Here is a 10,733-nt window from a genome sequence, read left to right as displayed (position 1 = left end):
AGGCTGGGTGGTGTGTGATAATCCACTTGAAGTATTCCCTTGGAACGGGCGCCCGGGAGAAACAATAACGCAACACAAGACAGTATCACGGACACGGTAAAGGTTCACACAGTTTATTACACAAACGGGGGACATTATGTAGTGCTGGATCATTGTGACGTGACAACAAGATATGAGACATAGAACGTAAGGTCATATAGCCTTGCTGCCATGTCATTATCATGTCATGTTTCTATTAGAAACGTGACATGATAATGACAAGGCAGCAAGGCTATATGACCTTCCTGGCGCTAACTTAGATGTCTCTCGTAGCCTATCTGTAAAGTAGGCTACAGTGCAGTAGGCTACAGTCACATATCACATGTTCATATAGCTACTGTGGAGTCAGTACTGCTGTATGGGGCCGAGACATGGACCCTTACAATACAACAGGAAAAAGCCCTGGAATGGCGAATGGCACTATAGGATAGGTGTCACATGGACGCATCAGAAATGTGGACCTCTATGGGGACCTACCACGGGTCACGGACAAAGTCAGAGAGAGAAGGATGAGGCTGGCAGGGCACTGCGTCAGGCACCCAGAACTTGAGGCAAGTAAATTGACCCTATGGGAGCCAACCCAGGGCAAAGAAGCGTACCACCTAGTATGTAGACGTCGCTGCCGCGTGACAGCTTGGCTGACAACACTGAAGAGCTCATAGAACCTGATGTTGGATAGGAAATTGTGGAGGGCAGCGATCCAGGAATCCCGAGTTGGTGTTGGCTAGACCTCACTCTCACAGCAACTAACTAATATATCGAGTACACTGTATCTCAAGTTCAATTACACAGACTTGGATGTACATGGACAACAGTCATGGAGGATGTCGCCTTTTTTATAAAGTCAACTGGAATGGGTTAAATGAACGCTCCAGAGTTTACTGTGTGCAGCCTGTGCTATTGTTACTACACTATTGTAATGATTCTGTCTGTCTGTCTGTCTGTCTGTGTGCATGTCACTGTCTGGACATGTGTCCACCACCAGAGGATGCTGGAACGTGGCCCAACTATTATTTACACCTCTATGCCGTGGTTCTCAAACTTTTTCACGTATTTGACAGCAAACCCTGATGCCCAGAAGAGAAGACAAGAACATTTCCAAGATATTTCAAAAATAGCAGATGCACAAGCTCATACAAGCTTGTATATAGCTATTTTAAATAGCCATCCATCCATCCATCCACCTTCAACTGCTTATCCGTAGTCAGGTCGCGGGGGCAACAGCTCTACCAGAGAGCTCCAAACTTCCCCTGTCCAGAGCAACATATTAATAACTTCCTCCTGGGGGATCCTGAGACGTTCCAAGGCCAGTGAGTTGATGTGATTCCTTCCATTCCAGATAGTTTTATATAGTTTCAGGCGTGTGCTGGGTGCAGATTCCAAAAGAACATATAGAAAATGAATTAAATCTGCACTTCCAGTCAAGTAAGAGTCTTTATTCATAAAGAATGTGCTCCTGCAGCAGCAGTCATACCAGACAGACAAACGCGCTTCGGCGCGCAGGCCTTCGTCAGTGTCAAAATACAATATGATGTGATTCCTCCAACTGCGCCTTGGTCTGCCCCGGGGTCTCCTCCCACTGGCTATTTTAAATGGCCACAGTGGCTATTTTAAATGGCCACAGTATAAAATATGGATGAAGTTCAAATTTCACTCCCCATTTCCTGTCAGTCTACTGTCAGGCATAAAAAGTCCCCCACACATATTCTTTTTGTGATGTATTAACCAATTTAGGTTGGGAACCTCCTGTGGAACTCCCCCCAGGGACCCCTGGGCATCTCCGGACCCCACTAAGAAGAACCACTGCTCTATGGCAGAGGGGTTCATGGCTGGGGATCCCGCAAGGAATGCTTTGGCCATGTCTCGCCCGCCCCTCCCCCAATACAAATGGACCTCTACAATAACCTTAATTATAGAGGAAATGCATCATAAATAAATACTGAAACCAGATATAGTCATTAAGGAAGGTTTATGCATGTACTATGTGTACTATATGTGAACTCTTAATTTCCATTCTCCATGCCATTTCAGTCGCCAAACAAAAACAAAAGAACTTGGCGACCCCCAGGTTGAGAACCGCGGCTCTCTCTAGGGTGTCTTGTTGCACGTGTTTCTCTTCATGGCGTGTGTTTCTTTCATGTAACATCTTTTTCTTCTCTCTCTCTCTGTGTCTTCATCAGAGCCCGAGTCCCTCCCTGATATTCCCGTGCGAGCTGGAGTCGTCTCCAGGGACAGAGGAGTCGAAGACACTCCTCATACCCATCGCTTTCCCCCACCTCAAGAGTTACAGCCTGGCAAGTCTGGTAAGGAACCGATAGGATTTACTGTTGTCTGATACATCCTTTCATCTCCCTTTTACTTTCATCTGCATACCAAGCAGGTCAGGGCGGTGTGTGTGTGTGTGTGTGTGTGTGTGTGTGTGTGTGTGTGTGTGTGTGTGTGTGTGTGTGTGTGTGTGTGTGTGTGTGTGCGCGTGTGTGTGCGCGTGCGTGCGTGTGTGTATCTGTACATGTGCATGTCATGCATATTAATGTTTGTGTGTGGCTGTAAGTACAGTACACTCCTGTGATAGGGTGTGACGTTTATGATGCGTGTTTCTATCTACAGTCAGACATGGTACAACGATCAGGGCCATGCAACCAGTTCACACAGTCGGAGAATGGGAGAATGCACCAGCATGCTCCATGTAGAATCTCTCTCTACGTGTGTATGTCTCAGTATTTTATTTATATATATATATATATATATATATATATATATATATATATATATGCTCACCACACTCTCCCAGGTCCCCCATCGTTTTGATCTGTGTGCTCTTAACACTGCCGCAAATGGCTTGGCTTTAGATTAGCCCTCATTAAACTTTCAGAATGCAATCTGCATTCACCGAGCCATGTACGCGCGTGCGTGTTCAATGTTCATGTGTGTGTATTTGTATTTGGAAAAAGCAGTTTATTTTTTTTAAACAATATATTTATTGAATTTTCTTTTTTTTTGACAAACAGACACAATACAACAAAACAATACATAATACAGACAATACAATACAATTACTTACCCGAGACTTTTAGGCTATGAAAAGTGTTCCCTGGGACAAAAAAGGTTGGGAAACACTGGACTAGTATGTTTAACACACCAAAAGGGGTGTTTTTTATTATTCAGACTCCCAAAAATAATGTAGTCTCTGTGTGTGACACATCTAGGGGCCGCAGATCTTCCTAGAAGCTTTGTCATTGTTCGATTTGCCTGTCTGCTTCCTGATTGGTTAGCCATTGCGACTGGTTTTCTTTCGACCAATGGCAAAGCTTCTAGGAACATCTTTGAATGCCTACATGTGTCACAGAGACTACCCATTGCTGGCTGTCTGAATACCCCCAAAAATTGAACAATTTCGACATATTATTGCTTATAGCAGCTTTAACACAGGCCTACGCTGCTATATAATTTACGGAGTAGCTTAATCCTGCGTCGGTGGTGAGGATGGAATCAATGTGTTGAGTGATGGATGGGCATGGCTTGGGCTGACCCATTCACCCTGCTCTAGTAATGACTGAGCTCTTATAAGGTGATAGTTCGCGGGTCAGACACACTCGCATGCATGCACATGCATAATACATGCGCTTGTGCACACAGACACAAACTACATTTTAACATAAATACACTCTAAACACACTACATTTGCACACGTACACCTGTGTATATGTGCGCGCGCACTCATACACACACACACACACAGCCAAGTCGTGTGTGTGTGTGTAGGCAGACAGAATCGTGACGGAAGGCAGACAGAATCGACCTGATATGACCAAAGGGTCAGTCCCACAATGCCTCACTCGACCTTTGACCCCAGTGGACTCTGACCTGGCTCTGATTGGATGTAAGGTCATGTGACGTGTCAATAGTGTGGTGTGTGTGTTCATTGGTTGGAATGTCACCCATCATACTTCATTAGCCTATCCTATCCTCCCTGAGAGTAACCACGTCTCAGTCTCCACTGGAATGTTACACATACATTTCCAGAGACTATATCTCTACATTTCCTAAATTCATTGAGACATTTTCCTTTGTTTCACCCTCGTTTTTTTTAAATATTTCATGCATATTCTTTGTGGATATATGAAATCAATGTTTTAGTTGTGTCCGTTTTAAGGCCCGTTGACATTACAAGCTGCTAATAGGAAGAAGTTTAAGGGCCAACGCCTTCAGCATGCCAACAGCGTATATATATACTTCTAGTGCTGCTGGCATCAACTCGCTCCCGCGCTTGACTCCTCTGCCATCTTTGTCATGGGAGCAAATGGATGGATGGATGGAGCGAGGAAAGAGTCAGGAAGAAGAATGAGTCGGATGACGTGATTCGTACAGCACAAACTCTTATTGATGGCGATCTCATGAGGCTCCTCTTTCTCGCTACACAGTGCATTTACCATCAGCTGCCCCGGCTGTCAAGCGCCTCTCCACAGTATTCCCTCTCTTCTCACATTACCTCTCCTCCATTCTCCACCCGTGGCCCTGTCAGCGAGATGGATCTCTGCTAGTCTGCCCTCCAGAGGGGAAATGAACACACGCCCATACTTTATCATCTACCTCCCTACTCTATTCTTCTCTACCTACTCCTCCTCCTCCCCTCCCCCCCAGGGCATACTCCCTTCCCTTCCCTTCCCTTCCCTTCCCTTCCCTTCCCTTCCCTTCCCTTCCCTTCCCTTCCCTTCCCTTCCCTTCCCTTCCCTTCCCTTCCCTTCCCTTCCCTTCCCTTCCTTCCCTTCCCTTCCCTTCCCTTCCCTTCCCTTCCCTTCCCTTCCCTTCCCTTCCCTTCCCTTCCCTTCCCTTCCCTTCCCTTCCCTTCCCTTCCCTTCCCTTCCCTTCCCTTCCCTTCCCTCCCCTCCCCTCCCCTCCCCTCCCCTCCCCATCCCTTCCCTCCCCTCCCCTCCTAACCTTCCTCCACTCCCAGATGACCTCTCATCTCATACTGAATTGAGATTTAGTAGCATACAGACAAAGGTAAAGGTCACAATTTACGCTCTTAATGCACGGGAAGAACCTAAAATAAACTGCACTTTATGATTCGGCAAGATGAGATTTCTTCAGCAGTTTTAAGCACCGAAGGTGCTTTGTGGCACAGATTTGTATGCTGAGGCAAACCCTGCAGAAATGCCACAACACAAACATCATCTGGTTGCACTCCTGTTTTCAGAACATGCTTGACGTGGCTGTAAACATTTATTAAGGATCAGGATTAGATGATTGAGGTTCCACGCCAGCGGACGACGGCACAATTTGACGACTTGTGACACTTCAGTTGATTACGGCTTCATGTCCCACGCAAGATCAAGCACCGCAACTTCATCAACGATTAGGTAACACCTGCAATGAATAGATTTCATCCGGAGATTTATTGTAGTTATACAATAAAAACGTTAAACATGTCAGATTGCAAGACTCAGCCAAAGGTACAAATGCTGCTACTGCGGTGGGTCAGCAGTCGATGCTCTAATACAATAGAAAAATAAGATAAAAGAGCTCTGATGTTATGTTACGTCACGTTTGTCGTCTCCACAGTCCACACATGTGTGATTTTTTTTTTTAAGATATTTTTTTGCGGCTTACGCCTTTATTGATTTTTTAAGGGATAGAAAGTAGGCTCAGGAAACGGGAGAGAGATGGGGGGATGACATGCGGTAAAGGCCGTGTCGGGTCCGGGAGTCGAACCCGCGGTTACAAACAAACAAACAAAAAACATGAATAATGGAAATAGACCTGTTTTATAAAAAAAATAACTTGAAGTGGTTTATGGTAGCAGACATGTGTAGGTCCGTTGCCTGAAAATATTACATGTGTAGATAAACGGATCTCTGAGTAAAGAAAGGAAACGTGCAAAGTGTTACATCCTTGGCGGCTCTCCCCTACTTAACGTAACAGAGTAAAAGTTCCTATAGAGGGTATGCGCGTGGCATCATCGTCAAACCTGAAAGTTATGCGTGAACGCCTACTGAGTGGCAAAAAACTACTACAAAAAACTACTTGACAGCCCATACATCCAAACAGAAAAGTCCTATCTGAGTGCATTAAACAATGTTAAACTCACTTTGCATGTTGCTTTGCCACTCGATGTGCCACTCACTTTAAGCATGCGCATACCCTCTATTGTAGAGTTTTAAAGGATAGAGGGAGCGACAGCTTGTGTCTACACAATCACCGTCAAGCCAGAACAGCAGGGTTGTACAATTTGTATCCCTTATTATTATTTACTCAGGCCGTGGCAGTATTTTGGCTTTAGGGCTGTCGGAATGAGTGATTGGAGTTGACTATGATTTAAAAGTTTAGACTGAAATGAAATTGTTCTTCAAATGCTTTTTTTTTAACTTTTTCCTCCGTGAATGCATTTAGTAACAAATCAAACGATGCAAATCTTGATCTCACTTCTTGGGCCTACCGCAGCCTAGGGTGGCATGTGAAAAAACAAAATGCTCCTGTCACGCCAGGTATATAACGTCAACGTTATAAGCGTACCGTATCTCAAAATAGAAGTAGAACAACACTTGTACAGCGTTTAAAATCTGTACTGTAGCTAGCTACGTATATTGCATGATGCTGTTGTGTAATATTGAAATCCGCTTTGCTTAACCCATTTTTCGGCGGGAACCCCTTTCGGTGTTTTAAGCATTATGTTATACATTATGTTATACATTATGTTATACTTTAGCTATTGAAAAGTAGCAGATCTACAAGCTCGTAGCGCGGCACCGAGTGCCACGCTACGAGCCTGTATAGGTCTGCTATTGAATATATTCTTTTTAACTCAAATATTTTCTTCTGGGGGGGGGGGGGGGGGGGGGTCCCTGGAACAACATATCTTCAGATGGGGTCGGCGGCCAAATACAGAATTTTCTTTGTGGTCCATGAAATATTGAGAACCACTGATATAGAAACATGAGGCTTTTCTGAAAATTGTCATGATTTAGAAGACATTTTAGGGTATCCAGCAGCATGTTGCTGATCCAAGGATTGGTATCTCATTATCTTAGAGATTGAGTAACATAGGGATCAGTCTGGTGACGATTGACTTGAGCGTGACATTGGCCTTTGTCTTGGTCTGACGTCGTCACGTCCATGATGACCAGGTACTGTGTGACATTGAGATAAGTAAAGCCTGTGTATTATAAATAGTGTTTGGTGTCTCTTTTTGAGAGAGAACTACACTTACATGTCTCACTACTCTGCTGAGCGCTGTGGCTGATATACGTCTCCCATGATATCATGCAATAAGATATATCAAAATATTAAAAATAGTGTCTCCAACTCCTCCGGGCCCTTTTTTGCATCCCGAACGATCCTAACCGGAGTATACGACATCCTCCACTACAGAGAACGAGCTAAACCAGCCAAAATCAAGGTGAGTCTCTGCCTTTCTCCACTCTGTTCTCTGTTTTGGCTGGATAGTCTGTTTACACGGTATCTGGATCATTACATTTAATGTCATTGTAATTAAGGAAAACCCAATGGATGTCCCCACAGATGTACAGCCCCCCCCCCCCCCCCTTGTTGAGCTCTTGTGCATTAGGGTGGTCAACAGAGCTCAGAAATGATAGAACTTTGAATTGTTGGTAGATTTTTGGTCTTAAAAACATATTATGATGTAATGTCAGATACACAGTGGTGTATCAAAGACTGAAGGTTGGATACACAGTGGTGTATCAAAGACTGATTGACTGATGTTGATTTCGTCGACTAAAACTAAGACGAAAAATGTTCGTCGACTACCTTTTTTTCACTGACGAAAACTAAATGGAAACTAAATGAAAACTAAGCTATATGATGACTAAAACTAAGACTAAATATACTGACAATAAAAGTCATTTTACACTTGGTTGCATGCTGAAAATAGCCGATCTGCGAGCTTGTAGATCGGCTATTTTCAGCAAGTGTAAAAACGGTCATTGCGACGGCGTCAAGGCCCGCCAAAATACATTTTAGTCGACTAAATCAACTGTAGATTTAGCTCACTGAAATCTTGTGACATTTAGTCGACTGAAACTAAATAAACTATTGAAGAGACTATGACTAAAAATCTAATAAAAACTTGCTGCCAAAAACAACACTGTTCTGGACAAGCGGATCTCCATATATCTATATCTGGGTGTATCAGGTTTGTTTATGGTTATGTCTGAGTTAGGGATGCACACAATATTCGGCCGAATAGTGGCAAAGAAAATGCATATTCGGCGGTATTCGGTTGATTTTAGAGCCAAAAAAGGAATAGCCAAACAACCTTTCGTAACATACTGTTTTGTTTTGCGATGACATGAGCAAAATGTAATCATGTCTTTTGCCATTCTTATGTAGCTCTACGACAGCAATGGTACAAAAACTGGTTAAAGAAATAATATTTATGTATTGGGATTCCTATTCGGTATTCGGTTTCGGCCAAGAATGTCCCATTGGGTGCATCCCTAGTCTGAGTCATAGTGACAGGGCTGTGGTCCACCGCTCAGCCGCTCCTCCAATAGAGGCTATGCGTGTGACATCATCATCAAACCAGGAAGTTACGCAGGAACGCCAACTGAGTGGCAAACAACTACTTTCTGGCCTTGACAGCCCATACATCCACACAGAGAAGTCCTATCTGATTGCATTAACAACATTAAACGATGTTAAACTCACTTTGCATGTTGCTTTGCCACTCGATGTGCCATTCACTTTAAGCATGCGCATACCCTCTATTACCCAATTAAAAAAAATACCATTGCACAGCAGCCATGCCTATACTAACCGGACATACGGTTAGATTAGATACATTTTCATTTTTCCTCAAAGTTGACGATTACTCAAGATCTGGTCATTTATTTGACAGCCCTGTTGTGCACATTTTACTTCAAATACATAGATGTATTTAAACAGCCCGTGTGGCTTAGAGTTGGAGATGATTTATCATACCAAAATAGCTAAACAGCCTTTGCCATTTAGTTAACGGACTCATTTGAAACGGAATGGCACCAGCTATCTCCATGGAGTCCTCCGCCATGTCTGCATAGCGCAGCCATATGCGGGTATTTCATTTTTAGCACCAAGACTGTGTTGTGTGCCTCTCCAAAAGAGAGAGAGAGATAGGAGTAGAGAGAGAGAGAGAGAAAGGTTAGGAATCCCTCCGGGGTTTCCTCCTAGAATTCCCTGGAAGTCAGAGGCGAAAGCTGCAGCAGGTGTCATATGGAGGGGGAAACCCAACTCTCCGGTTCCTGCTCTCGCCACTGTCCCATTGGCCTCGGCCTCTTCGCGCTGCTGCCAAATGAAACCCAATCTCTTCTTGGTTGTGTCTCCCCTTGACCCCTCCCCTCTTGTTTATGTGCGACACACTGTAGCAGTGCTGGTGCGGTTGGCCAGTGCCTGACCCTTGACCCCATAACAAGGAGATGAGCGTTGGTGTTAACCTGTCACTCATCCAGGGGACAATCGGTCACCGCAGACATCCAGTGAAGATCAGACTCTCATTGGGGTTAGAATTTTTCCCTAGAGCAAAATACTTTAGCCTCCCCTCTTTGATGTACATACACACAGAAGGTAAAAAGTGGACAGAATCAAACATGTTTTGGGCTGTTATTAGAGAAAGTAAAAGGTGAGTGTTAATTGTTTTTTCATTGGCTGCTTTCTTTCGTTTCAGCGATTTTCGACAGGGTCGGACTCCTAAATATGTATTTTCTTACAAAAAATAAGTAAAGGTGATTCATTTTGTATTATCTACTATAGTCCAACTGGACACCAATAATTATATCTGGCCACAAAAGATCACGGGATCTATTATTGAATGTGACAAACTGACATAATGAGCCTACCACACCCCTAGTACCTCTACCTTCACATTCAGTAGATCCTGTCATTTTTCTTTTGTGGCCGGATGTAATTTCCTGGGGTCTAGTAGGCCTATAGTAAATATTAATAAAGAAATCGCTGTAAAATGTTGTAAAAAAGGACGTATTTAGCCCCATGTTCGAATGCCCCCGCCCCCCCTGTCAAAAATAGCTAAAATCGCTAAAACGAAAGAAGGCAGCAAAAAAAAAAAAAAAAAAAGAACACTCACCTTTTACTTAGTCTAATAAACAACCTAAAACTGAAGTTGTCCTTTAAACAGAATAGCACATTTTAAGTGCTATAATAAACAAGCACAGTAAAAAGAATAATAACTGGCGATGGAAACCCCTGTCTGCACCACCTCTTGATCACTTTCATAAAGTTTTATCAGTCCCTTATATATATTTTAAACTTGATGGTGACGTTTGCGTTTGACCTTTTCAGCTTTATTCCTTTGGGACATCCACCAAATTTCATGGAATTCTAATCAGTTCTTCGTTTTGACGTTTGTTGACCTTGCTTTTAACCTTGACCGTTGGGCCTTTTCAACCCGACCCCTAAAGCTATACTCTTCATGGCAGCCTCATGATCATATCCACCGTGTTTCATGTCGAAATCCAGCCATGCGTTCTGTTCTCTATGTGACTTGAAGTTATATATACGGTATAATAAGAGCTGCTGAGATGGGAGTTTTTCCCAGCACAGCCACCCAGGAGTCTCCCTGCTGTTCCTGTAAGGTTTAATGAAGGATCTATCGGCGGCGTTTCATTATCTCAGGCATGCGGCGTGCCATGACATGGCCCCCCCTGTTCCAAAACATACCATCCTCTGGACTGTATACAATACAT

General features: G+C 43.7%; 1 protein-coding gene across 1 annotated transcript in view; it reads left to right on the top strand.

Moving 5' to 3' along the window:
• The first annotated feature begins 2,219 nt into the window (after positions 1-2,219).
• large2 (LARGE xylosyl- and glucuronyltransferase 2) overlaps positions 2,220-10,733 on the top strand; it is a 52,699-nt gene continuing 44,185 nt past the window's right edge. Inside the window, exon 1 of the mRNA XM_083760105.1 lies at positions 2,220-2,342. The gene's annotated coding sequence lies outside the window, so the exon portion shown is untranslated. The remainder of the gene's footprint in view (positions 2,343-10,733) is intronic.

Source organism: Protomyctophum parallelum (assembly GCF_964188405.1).
Source record: "Protomyctophum parallelum genome assembly, chromosome: 2".
NCBI classification, from domain to species: Eukaryota; Metazoa; Chordata; class Actinopteri; order Myctophiformes; family Myctophidae; genus Protomyctophum; species Protomyctophum parallelum.
This window is presented reverse-complemented; position numbering and strand designations above follow the sequence as displayed.